Raw genomic sequence first — 14,064 nt, forward strand, 5'->3', positions numbered from 1 at the left:
GTAGGCAGATATGACAACTAAAGCATGATCCATAAAAGAAAAAAATTCATAAACAAGATTTTAAAACGTAAATAGTTTGCCCTGTGACACACTCTGTTAAGAGTATGAAAAGAGGGGCCTCTCTGGTGGTGCAGCCGTTGAGTGCTGGGTTGCGAAGGTGCCCGCAACCTCTGCAGCGCTGGTTGGATCCCCGGCCACCGGCGAGGGTCCCACACTGCACACAGACCTCTCCTGCCTCTCCTGCTGCTCCCCTCAGCAGTGTGCTTCGGTCCTTCTGCCTGCTCTGCTCTCCCCTCTGGCTCTGGTGAATTCTCTCACCCCACCGCGCTTCTGACTGTACCCAGTGCTTGTATGAATGAATGAAGGAATGAATGAATGAATAAATAAATAAATAAATAAATGAAGCTTAAAAAAAAAAAGTATGAAAAGATAACTCACAGGATCTCCCTAGTGGGGCAAGGAGCTGAGTTGCGGTCCTATGAAGCTATTCGCAACCACTGCAGCAGGGCAACAAGTTCCATCCCGCACAGCGCAGCAGACCTCTGTCTCACCGGCTGCTCTCCTCAGCAGTTTATTTCAGTAGATTCACCTGTCCTGCTCCCCACTCTGTCTCTGGTGAATCCTTTCACCCCCTGGACCTCTGGCCTCTTGTATGCATAAATACACAAATCTTAAAAAAAAAAAAAGATAAGCCACAGACTGGAACAAAATATTGCAAATCAAATATATGACAGAAAAACATGGCATCTAGAATAAAGAATTCCCAAATGCAATGGTGGAAAAGAAACAATACAATTAGAAAATGGGCAAAAGATTGTTATTGATGGAAACTAAATGGTGTTTGAAGCATTTTTGTCATACAGCAGATTCCATCCATTCAGTGTATTTTTCTAACTCCATTATCCTAATGCAAGTGTGTGTGTTTAATGTTGTCTGTCTTCTGTGATGTTCCTGCACATTTGCTATTAAATACATTAAGCTATTAAAAGAAAAGAAAATGGACAAAAGGCTCAAACACTTCACCAAAGAGGATATAAAAATGACAAATAAGGCAGCTCTCCTGCCTGCCTATGACTATGAACGTGCCTTTTTCTTTCTCCTTTTCCTATTTCCTAATAAACCTGTCCTTTTCAAATGTGAATGAATGAATAAGGCAAATAATCACATGAAAAGATGTTCAACACCATTAGCCATTAAGGCAAATTAAAACCAGTCTCTCTGTCTTTTCATAGTGAGATATCACTACAAAACTTTTTAAAAAGATTTATTTTTATTTATTTATGCATACAAGAACTGGGGTACAGGCCAGAGGTGCGGGGGCGGGGTGAGAGGCTTCACCACAGAGAGAGTGAGGAACAGAACAGGCAGATATACTGAACTACATTGCTTGGAGGAGCAGAGGGCAAGACAGATGAGTTCTGCTGCGCCATGTGGGTCAGCTCCCTTGCCGAGAGATAGCTTGATGGCACTGAGACTTTAATCCCTGCACCACCAGAGAGGCCCATCACTACAAATGTATGAGAATGGCTAAAATAAAAAACGAGAAATGCCCTATGTCTTCACAAATATAGCAAAACAGTTTATTTCTTTAAAATAAAACTACCCACATGGTGCAGCAGATCGCTCCTGTCTTGCCCGCTGCTCCCCTTAGCAGTGTTTTCAGTCAGTCTGCCTGTTCTGCTCCCCACTCTGTCTCTGGTGAATTCTCTCACCCTTTCGTGCCCCTGACCTGTATCCCAGTTCTTGTAAAAATAAATGAATCTTTTTTAAAAAATGAATGAATAAAAAAAAAATAAAATGAAACTAGTACACATGGCTGAAATTTTAAATAAAAATAAACTTAAAATAGAGACTAACAAATTTCTGGCAAATGCAGAGCAACTGGATCACTCACACATTCCTTGTGAGAGTGTAATAGGGGACTGTCTCTATGGAAAACAGTTCGGCAATTGCTTTAAAAAAAGTAGACATGGGTCCTCCCTGGTGGCGCAAGGGGTTAAGACACAACCTATGAAACTATCCGCAGCCACTGCAGCACAAGTTAGATCCCTGGCCAGCCAGGGAGCAACCCACATGGCGCAACAGACTTCTGTCTCGCCCGCTGCTCCTCTCAGCAGTATATTTCAGTCAATCTGCCTGTTCTGTTCCCCAGTCTGTCTCTGGTGAATCTTCTCACCCCCCACACCTCTGGCCTGTACCTCAGTTCTTGTATGCATAAATAAATCTTTTAAAAAAAATAAAATATAAAAACTAGACATGTAACAACCATAAAACTCAGCAATTTATCCCTCAGCCCTTATCCTGGAGAAATGAAGATTTACCCTTATCAAAAACTTATATAGGGCCTCCCCGGTGGCGCAGCGGTTGAGCTCTGGGTTGCGAAGCTGCCCGCAGCCTCTGCAGCACCAGCTCGATCCCCGGCTGCTCCCTGGCCACCAGAGGAGGATCCCACATGGCGCGCAGACCTCTCCTGCCGCCCGCTGCTCCCCTCAGCAGTGTCCTTCGGTCCTTCTGCCTGCTCTGCTCCCCGCTCTGGCTCTGGTGAATTCTCTCACCCTCCCGCGCTTCTGACTGTGCCCAGTGCTTGTATAAATAAATAAAAATTAATGTTAAAAAAAAAACTTATATAAACAAATTTATAGCAGCTTTATTGGTAACAGCCCCAACTTGGCAACAATCCCGAGGACCTTGATGGGTGAGTGAACAAATCATACTGCATCCATACCATGGAATACTACTCAGCAATAAAAAGGAAAGACCTATCAAAACTGTAAAACAACCTGGATAAATCTCCAGAAATGTATACTGAGTTTAAAAAAGTCATTTCCAAAAGGTTAAATACTATATGATTCTATTTATATAACATTTGTGAAATATCAAAATTACAGAAATGGAGTACAGATTAGTGGTTACCAGGGGTAAAAAGGGTATTAGGGAGACAGAAAAGCATATGTGCCTCTAAAAGTCCAACATGAGGAATAAATAGTGATGAACATATCTGTATCTTAACTGTATCACTTTCAATATTCTGGTTTTGCAGAAATAATGTGATCTTGTTTTGCAAGATTTTATTTTCAAGATGTAGTTTTGCAAGATGTAATAAATGGGAAAAACTGGGGAAAAGGTACACAGGCTCTCCCTGTATCATTTTCTTACAACTGCATGCAAATCTACACATATTTCAAAATAAAAGTTTGATTTTTTTTGACTGTTCCATCTTAATTTCTTTCCAGGCTTTTGGAAAAAATCTTAAAAGTTTAATTTTTTAAAAATTGGGGAAGGGGCCTCCCTGGTGGGGCAAGGGGTTAAACACAGCACTGTAAAGCAATCTGCAGCCTCTGTAGCATGAGTTCAATTCCCAGCAGGCCAGGGAGCTACCCACGGGGCACAGCAGACCTCTCCTGTCTCACCCACTGCTCCCCTCAGCAGTGTCTTTCAGTCAGTCTGCCTGTTCTGCTTCCCACTCTGTCTCTGGTGAATCCTCTCACCCCTAACCCCCCCCCCGCACCTCTGGCCTGTACCCCAGCTGTTATATGCACAAATAAATCAATCTTTAAAAAAAATAAAATAAAAATTGGGGAAAAGATTCAACAGACTCTTTGCAAAAAAAAAAAAAAAAAACACCCAGATATAAGGAATGGCTAATGAACACCTTGAAAGTGTTCAACATCATTAGTCATTGGGCATGCAAATTAAATATGCACATGAAATACACATGAATGGCTATATTTTAAAATCTTGAACTAAAACAATAAGACTGACAACACTAGATGTTGGGAGATGTGCAGCAACTCTAACTCTCCTACGTTGCTGGCATATGGTGCCACCATTTTTTTTTTTTTAAAGATTTATTTATTTGTTTATACAAGAACTGGGGTAGAGTCAAAGGCAAGGGAGGGTGAGAGAATTCACCAGAGCCAGAGCAGGGAGCAGAACAGGCAGACGGACTGAAGACACTGCTGAGGGAAGCAGCAGGCGGCAGGAAAGGTCTGCGCGCCATGTGGGACCCTCACCTGGTGGCGGGGGAGCAGCCGGGGATGGAACCAGCGCCGCAGAGGCTGCGGGCAGCTTTGCAACCCAGCGCTCAACCGCTGCGCCACCGGGGAGGCCCGCAACCATTTTTGAAAACTGACAATTTCTCAAAAAGTTAAAGATATACAGTTCCCCAACAAATATAACAGAAAAGAAAAAAAGGTATACAAACACACACACACACACACACACACACACCCTATAACCCAATAGTTCTACTTCTAGGTATTTACCTAAGGGAATTGAAAATACACATCCACAAAAAACTTGTGTAAGAAGGTTTATAAAGCCCAAAGTTGGCAACTCCCCTGATGACCATGAATAGAAGGATGGATAAACAAAACTACAATATTATTCAGCCACAAAAAGGAAAACACTACTAATATACACATTGATGTAGATGACTCTCAAAGACATTATGTGGTGAAAACAGCCTCACACAAAAGACTCACACTGTATAATTCCATTACACGAAGCCCCAGAACAGGCAGAACTAATCTGTGGTAATAAGGAAAAAACAAACCAGAACAATGGTTGCTCCATGGGTGTGGAGGATGGGGATTAACTGAGAAGAGAAAGGAGGCTTTGGTTACATAGGTCACATAGACACAAGACAGTGAAAATATACTTAATATTTTACTTATGCAAATAATATCTATAATGAATGGTATCCATGCTGAAGTATTTAAGGAGTAGGCTACTATTGTCTGCAATTTATTTGGAGATGCATTTAAAAAATAAGATGTATTAATAGCTGAATAAATGGATGGCTAGTAAATAGAAGTGGTAAAATAAAATGTTAATGGTAGACTTTAGGTAGTAAGAATATAACTGTTCAAGTAGCTATATTTTCATAATAAAATTTTGGTTTAAAATGAACCTTCCTGGGCCTCCCTGGTGGCAGAGCAGGTGAAGCATCGCGCTGTGAAGCTGTCTGCAGCCTCTGTAGCTAGGTTCGATTCCCAGCCAGCCAGGGAGAAACCCAGATGGCGCAGCAGACCTCTCCTGCCTCGCCCACTTCTCCCCTCAGCAGTGTCTTCAGTCCGTCTGCCTGTTCTGCTCCCTGCTCTGTCTCTGGTGAATTCTCGCACCCTCCCTTGTCTTTGACTCTACCCCAGTTCTTGTATAAATAAAATAAAATAAAAAAAAGAACCCTACTGGGGCCTCCTTGGTGGCACAAGTGGTTAAGTCTCAGCACTATAAAGCTACCCGCAGCCACTGCAGCAAAGTTCGATACCCAGCCAGGGAGCTAACCTACATAGTGCAGCAGACCTCTCCTGTCTTGCCCACTACTCCCCACTCAGCAGTGTATTTCAGTCAATCCACCTGTTCTGCTCCCCACTCTGTCTCTGGTGAATCCTTTCACACACACACACACACCCCCTACCTCTGGCCTACCCCCCATCTCTTGTATGCATAAATAGATAAAATAAATCTTTAAAAAAAAAAACCTTACCTCTCTTATACTTAATACACAAAAAATAATTTCAGTTGATTGCAGATCTAACTGTAAAACTAAGACTTATAAAACTTCTAGGACAAAGTATAAGAGGATACTTTCATTACCTCATTGTACGAATCTATTTATTAGAAACCACAAAAAAACAGAAGCCATAAAAGAAAAAAAAATTTAAAGATTTATTTATGCATACAAGAACTGGGGTGTAGGCCAGAGGTTGGGGGCGGTGAGAGGATTCACCAGAGACAGAGTGGGGAGCAGAACAGGCAGATCTACTGAATACACTGCTGAGGGATGCAGCAGGCAAGACAGGAGAGGTCTGCTGCACTGTATGGGTTAGCTCCCTGGCCAGCAGGGATCCCACTCATGCTGTAGTGACTGGCAGTAACTTGATAGTGATGTGTCTTTAACCCCTGTGCCACCAGGGAGGCCCCATAAAAGAAAAATTTGCAAGGGGTTAAGTCTCAGCACTATGAAGCTATAGGCAACTACTACAGCATGAGTTCGCTCCCTGGCCAGGAAACTAACCCTCATGGCACAGCAGACCTCTCCTTTCTTGCTCACTGCTCCCCTCAGCAGTATATTTCAGTGGATCTGCCTGTTCTGTTCCCTGCTCTGTCTCTGGTAAATCCTCTCACCCCCCTGCATCTCTGGTCTACACCCCAGCGCTTGTATGCATAAATAAATAAATCTTTAAAATAAACTTTGATGAAGATTTTTTGATGATCATTGAAGTTATAATGTGTTCATACCATTAAGAAAATGTGTGTGTATATATACATATATATTATCCAGATAGTTTTAAATTTAAACAAATCATCAATAAAACAACAAACATCCTAATTTTAAAAATAGAAAATACCATCAAACTAATGTTCCAGGCCTCCCTGGTGGCGCAATGGATTAAGCACAGCACTGTGAATCTACCCGCAGCCTCTGTAGCACAATTTTGATCCTGGCCAGCCTGGAAGCTACCCACATGGCGCAGCAGACGTTTCCTGCCTTACCCACTGTTCCCCTCAGCAGTGTATTTCAGTAGATCTGCCTGCTCTGTTCCCTACTTTGTCTCTGGTGAATCCTCTCACCACCTGCCCCTCTGGCCTGTATCCCAGCTCTTGTATGTATAAAATGAAAAATAAATCTTTAAAATGAAAAAAACCTAAATTCTCCACAAAAGAAGACATAAAAGGGCCTCCCTGGTGGCGCAGTGGTTGAGCGCTGTTGCCAAGCTGCCCGCAGCCTCTGCAGCGCCGGTTCCATCCCTGGCTGCAGGGCAAGGGTCCCACATGGCTCGCAGACCTCTCCTGCCACCCGCTGCTCCCCTCAGCAGTGTACTTCATCAGTCTGCCTGTTCTGCTCCCGGCTCTGGCTCTGGTGAATTCTCTCACCCTCCTGCGCTTCTGAGTGTACCCAGTGCTCGTATAAATAAATAAATAAATCTTAAAAAAAAAAAAGAAGAAGACATAAAAATGCCCAACAAGCATACAAAAAGTGCTAGGATCATTAGTTATCAGACAACTGTAAATTAAAACTACAATGATACAATTTCACACTCACTAGAGTGAGTAAAATCAAAAAGACTTGCAATAACAAATGTTGACTAGGATACAGAGCAACTGAAAGTCTGATACAATGGTTGTACAGTGACAATTTGGAAAATTCTTTTCTTTTTGTCTTGTTAAATTTTATTTTACTTTATTTTAGAAAATTCTTTTTTTAAAAAAAAAAAAGATTTATTGGGCCTCCCTGGTGGCGCAAGGGGTTTAGACAAAACCTCTGAACTCTCTGCAGCCACTGCAGCACAGGTTTGATCTCCAGGCCAGGGAGCAACCCACATGGCACAGCAGACTTCTCCTGACTCATCCGCTGCTCCCCCCAGCAGTGCATTTTGGTCCATCTGCCTGTTCTGTTCCCCACTCCATCTCTGGTGAATCCTCTCACCCCTCAAACCTCTGGCCTCTACCCCAGCTCTTGTGTGCATAAATAAATAAATCTTTTAAAAAGATAAAAAATAAAAAAGATTTATTTATTCATGTACACAAGAACTGGGATGTAGGCCAGAGGTGCAGTGGGGGATGTGTGAGAGGATTCACCAGAGACAGAGTGGGGAGCAGAACAGGCAGATCTACTGAAATACACTGCTGAGGGGAGCAGCAGGTGAGTCAGGAGAGGTCTGCTGCACTGTGTGGGTTAGCTCAAACTCATGCTGCAGTGGCTGGCAATAGCTTGATAGCACTGTGTCTTTAACCCCTGCACACCAGGGAGGCCCAATTTAGAAAATTCTTAAAGAAATGCCTAATCCATGACCCAAGTTTTTACCCAGCAGAAATCAAGACAGATGTTCACAAAAAAAATTTGTTTAAGAATGTTTATGGCAGCCTTTTTCACCATAGCCTCAAATGTCTATCAATAGGGAAGTGGATAAATCGTCTGTATTTGTGAACTGAAATACTATTCAACACTAAAATAAAACAGAACACTGATACATTTGACAATGAAGATAAATCTCAAATACATTCTAAAGAAAAAAGACAGTCAATTAAAGAAGCATGTATCATACAATTCCATTTACTGAAAATCTAAACATAGAGCAAACTAATCTGTGGTAGAAATCTGATAGTGGTTGTACAGGGGATGGGGAAAGAATTGGCAGCAAAAGGACAAGGGAAAACATTCTGGAGGGATGAACTCTGCAATTTCCAAACCTCATTGAACTGAATATCTAAGATATGTGCATTTTATTGTGTGTTCATTACATTTTAATTAAAAAGTCTAGAAAATCAATGATTTTTAATATCCTTGCAGAAATAAAATAAAATTAAAACCAACCCATTTAAAATACCACAATACTTAGGAATAAATTTAACAAAGACTTTGCACTAAATATTACAAAACATTGTTGAGAGATAATGAAGAAGAGCTAAGTAAGTGAGCGATACACCAAGTTAATGATTTGAAAGGCTATGTTAATAAGTCAGTTCTCCCCAAATTGATCTATATATCCAAAGTATGTGTGTATATAGATATGTATGTGTATATCAAACAATTGGTCCATATATTCTCTATATAAAATAAGCATATTCAATCAAAATCACGACAAACTTTTTTTTTAGAAACTGACAAACTGATTCTAAAATTTACTTAGAAATGTAAAGGAACAAGAATAGACAAAATAATCTTGAAAATGAAGGAAGCTGGAGGATTTACCTGACTTTAAAACTCTAAAAATCACAGTAATCAGCACTGTTCTTGGGATAGACAAGAAATTATATAGTCAAGAAGTCAATCCAGGGCCTCCCTGGTGGTGCAAGGGATTAAGCACAGGACTGTGAAGCTATCTGCAGCCTCTGCAGCACGAATTTGAGATACCCACAAGGCACAGCAGACCTCTCCTGTCTCGTCCACTGCTCTCCTCATCAGTGTTTTCAGTCAGCCTGCCTGTTCTGCTCCCCACTCTGACTCTGCTGAATCCTTTCACCCTCCTGCATCTCTGGCCTGTACCCCAGTTCTTGTATGCATAAATAAATACATCTTTAAAAAAAAAAAGTCAATCCATGGTTAAATCAACTGATTTCTGACAAAAGTGCCAAAGCAAATTAATGGGGACAGGAAAATTTTTCTGCAAACAATGGTAGAACAACTAGATATTCATATTTGTATGAAAAATAATGAACCTTAACATCTTCCTCACGCTACACACAAAATTTAATTGGAAGTGGATCATAAACCTAAATGTGAAAGTTAAAACCATAAAACTTTTAGAAGAAATCATAAGAGAAGAGTTTTAGGGCCTGCAGGATCCAGAAAGCAGTAACAAAAAAGTCTATGATAAATAAGACTTCATTAAAATTTTAAAACTGTGCAGTCCTGCACGCCTATTAGCACGCCTCACGAAATTGAGCAAATCAAGGACTTTCTGATGACAACCCAGCAAAAGGACGCCAAGTCTGTGAAGATCAAGAAAAATAAGGATAACGTGAAGTTTAAAGGGAACACAGTAGACACCTTTAACTGTATATGCTGGTTCACCCCAAAGAGAAGGCAGAGAAACTGAACCAGTTCCTGTCCTCAGGTTTGGCAGTAAAGGACCTGACATGACATTTAAATTAAAACAAATCATCAATAAAGCAGCAGGTGTGCTGATTTGAACTGTATTAAAAATTGAAAAAAGAAAATGAATAACTAAGCCACAAACTATGAAAAAAAATTATAAAGCATGTTATTGATAGAGGGTTTGTATCTGGCATATAAAAAGAACTCTCCCCTTTTAAAAATAAGAAAGATAAATGACCCAATTTAAAAATGGGAAAAGTGGTCAAGAAGATACTTCACAAAGAAAAATAAGCAAATGGTCAGTAAGCTCACAAAAAGTGCTCATCATCATAGGTAACCCGTGAAATGCAAATTAAAACTGTAATGAGATACCCTCAGAATGGCTAAACTTAAAAAAACTGGTAGTATCAAATATTCGTGAGGCTTTGAGTAACTGGAACTCTTGAAAATATGAAGTGGTACACAAACCTTTAAGGGCCTCCCTGGTGGCATAGGGGTTAAGTCTCAGCTCTATCTCAGCAATGGCCTGAGTTCCATCCAGGGCCAGGGAGCCGGCCCACATGGCGCAGCAGACCTCTCCTGTCTCGCCCTCTGCTTCCCTTTAGCAGCATCTTTCAGTAAATCCCCCTTTTCTGCTCCCCACTCTGTCTCTGGTGAATTCTCTTATGGCCTGCATTTCTGGTGACACCCCAGTTCTTCTATGCAAAAAATTAGATAGATAGATAGATAGATAGATAGATAGATAGATAGATAGATAGATAGATAAAAAGAAATGGGATGACAGAAGAAGAGGTCAGAGAGAGATTAAAAATGCTAACCTACTAACTTAAGATGGATGAAGGGGCCATGGAATGCAGGTGGCTTTTAGATGCTGGAAAAGGTAAGAAGGCAGATTGTTTCTTCTCAGGGAATGCAACCCCATTGACCTACTGTGGACTTCTGACCACCAGGACTGTAAGGTAACATATTTGTGTTGTTCTGCATCACTAAGTTTGTGATGATTTGTTACAGCAGCAGTAGGAAACTAATACACTAGCAAAAATGAAAATGTATGTCCACTAAGAGACTTGAACAAAACTTTATTCATAATGGCCAAACAACACAGGTGTTCCTCTGATGGCGGGTGGATTCACTGGGAAGAGACATGAGACGATTTTATGGGAAAGTGAAATATTCTGTATTTAATAGAGGTGTCTCTGCCCTTCAGCCTAAAAACTAAGACTATACCTGTAGATCAATAAAATTGTTTTGTTTTGTTTTGTTTTGTCTTTGCAATGACGGGGAACACATGCCTAGAGAAGCAGTGTCTCAGTAAGGAGTGTTAAAAAACGAATTATTACAAACCTTCCTCTTTGTAAATCTGCAACAGCAGCTTTTTCTGTCTGCTTGTGTTTGTGCAAGCATCTTCTCCTTTCCTTTTCCTAATAAGCCTATGCTCTTAAATTTTTATTTTTAATTATTTTTAATTATTTTTTAAGATTTATATATTTATGCATATAAGAGCTGGGGTACAGGCCAGAGATGTGGGGACAGGGTGAGAGGATTCACCAGACACAGAATGGGGAGCAGAACAGGCAGACTGACCGAAACACACTGCTGAGGGGAGCAGCGGGCAAGTCAGGAGAGGTCTGCTGTGTCATATGGGTTGCACCCTGGCTGGCCAGGGATCGAACTCATGTTGCAGAGGCTTCAGATTGTCTCATAGTGCTGTGCTTAATCCCTTGTGCCACCAGGGAGGCCCAGCCTATCCTTTTTTTTTTTTTTCTTCTTCTTATAATACACTGCTGAGGGGAGCAGTGGGCGCAGCAGGAGAGATCTGCACACCATGTGGGACCCTCGCGGGTGGCCGGGGATCGAACCGGTGCTGCAGAGGCTGTGGTCAGCTTTGCAACCCAGTGCTCAACCGCTGCACCTCCAGGGGAGGCCCCCCTACCTATCCTTTTAAAGTGTCAAAAAAAAAAAAAAGTGCCTCCTTGTTAGCCTAGGGCTTAAGTTCAATCCCCGGCCAGGGAGCTAACCCCACATGGTGCAACAGACCTCTTCTGTCTCCCCTCAGCAGTGTATTTCACTCCCCTCAGCTTCTCCCCTCAGCAGTGTATTTCACTATATCTGCCTGCTCTGCTCCCCACTCTCTCTGGTGAATTCTCTCACCCCCCACACCTCTGGTCTGCACCGCAGTTCTTCTATGCATAAAATAAATAAATAGATAAATGAATGAATGAATGAATAGAAATAAAATGGGGAAAAAAGAGCTAAAATAGGATATGGGTTGCTGTGAGGTGATTTGGGGGAGGTTTTAAGGAAGCAGGCTTGGCTCTGGATATGTATATTTCAATATCATTTTTACCTCTCAGTAAGCCAGGTACTTCCACGATTAGTCATATTCAAACATCTTACCTAGAAGGAGGTAGAAATCTGTGATCACTCATATTACCTGGGAGCATGAGATGTTTTATATTTTAGTGGTTTGTAGAGCAAACTTGCATTTATCAGTGCTTTAATAAGATTGCAAAGTGGTTTTGATTTTATCTACTTTATCAGTCACAAAGTGACTGTCTGATGTTGATGTCTAATGACATTGTTTATGTCCAAGAGGAAAATGACCATGGCCTTACTGTCATCACCAGACCCACTTCAAATAACCCAGGCTGGGCTGTAAGGATCAACCTAGTGGCTGGACGTCAGGGGCTGCTTTTCTTTCTCAGGGTGTGAGTCACATGGTTGAATTTTTTATCAAAGATTAAGATATGTATATTTCAATGTCATTTTTACCCAAAAGTGGCTTATGAAAAAGATCAAAAGGAATAAGCAAATTATGGTACAGTCACACAATGGAATACTACTCAGTAGTAAAAAGGAACTGAGAACCATAACATCATAGATGAATTGAAAAGCTTTATGTTGAGCAAAAGAAGCCAGACCCAATAAATTATTCTATTTATCTGATAGTCTGGAAAAGGCTAAAGGTAGTGGTCAAGAACAGTGGTTGCCAGGGTGGTGATCACAAATGGGGAGGGGGAGGGAGAGGTTCTATAGCTTGCTGTGACAGTTATATCTGTTTATCAATTACAGAACTGTACTCCTAAAAAGGATTAATTGCATTGCATGGAAATTACTCCATAAACCTGACTTTATTATTTTAAAGATTTATTTATTTATGCATACAAGAATTGGGGTACAGGCCAGAAGTGCGGGGGGTGAGAGTATTCACTAGAGACAGAGTGGGGAACAGAACAAGTGGACTGACCGAAATACACTGCTGAGGGGAGCAGCAAGCCAGACAGGAGAGGTCTGCTGCACCATGTGGGTTAGCTCCTTGGCCAGGAGCGAACTCATGATTCAGTGGCTGTGGATAGCTTCACAGTGCTGACACTTAACCCCTTGAGCCACCAGGGAGGCCCCCAACCTGACTTCAAAAGAATGATCAAGTTAGTGGGTGTAGTGTAGGATAGGCACAGAGCAGGTTTTTTATGATTCGAGCAGATCAGATGGGTAAAGGAGAGTCCTGGAGCCCTCGGTGGCTTTCTCAGGCTTTTATTGAGCTTTTACATGTAGAGCAGCAAACAGGTACAAGGCAGGCAGGGGTGCCAGGGTGGGGGCCAGGACCAAGCCCCTGCAAGTCTTCACTCTGAGCTCCCTGGCCTTCTTTCTCCCCTTCTATCTCTCTCTTCTCTCCTGCTTCTCTTGGAGAATATATCAATATTGCAAGTGTGGCCCACAGAAGTAAACAACATAACTTACAACAATGTAACAAAATGCAGGTACCCTATCAGGCAGGGCAATCCTAATGGCAGAGGGCAGAAAAGCCTGAAAATCATTTACCTTACAGTGGGCATAGGGACCAATGAATAGGGGTCGCAGAATGTTATGAGTGTTGAAGCTTGGTAGTAGGTAGAGGGTGATTTATTGCACTGTTGAGTTTATTTCAGCTATGTTAGATATTTTCTGCAATAAAAGCTGTCTTTTGATTTTAATGGCAGGGGAAATCTCTGTGTGATAGAAGGGAAGAAGTCACAGAGTCAGCTGATTGTTCATTCCCCAACCCCCCAGTACACTTTTCACACATTAATGAGCTGATGCCCTTATATTCTCAAACTGACCTCCTGCTTTTCATGCGCTTAAATAAACTACAGCTATTTACTTTAACATTGTTTGCTGGCACTCTTCAGAATTTTTAATACCATTTGATTCACATCTTAGCAAGTTTTACTCCTTTTCAAGGTCTCCTTATTCCCTCAGCATGGGTAGCCTCTCCCATTTAATATTTACTTATTTTTAAAGATGCCCTTTTCCTCACAATGGCCTCTTTGATATGTCAGTAAACCATGCAGGGCTTATTATTCAAGTGACTGTTCTTTTGGATTTGTGCCATGCATTTATCTCAGGCTTCCAATAAAGCACTTTTAAATAGAAATGGGCTCCAGGCTTTCTATGAGCTGTAACTTTTTAAACAATTCCCTTCATCCCTCCTCCCCCTTAATGCCCTCATTCTGTCCTAGTTTCCCTTTCTAAGACCAAGC

This window comes from Talpa occidentalis, unplaced genomic scaffold (genome assembly GCF_014898055.3).
Source record: "Talpa occidentalis isolate TD23 unplaced genomic scaffold, MPIMG_talOcc4v2.1 talOcc4.2, whole genome shotgun sequence".
In the NCBI taxonomy this organism is placed as follows: Eukaryota; Metazoa; Chordata; class Mammalia; order Eulipotyphla; family Talpidae; genus Talpa; species Talpa occidentalis.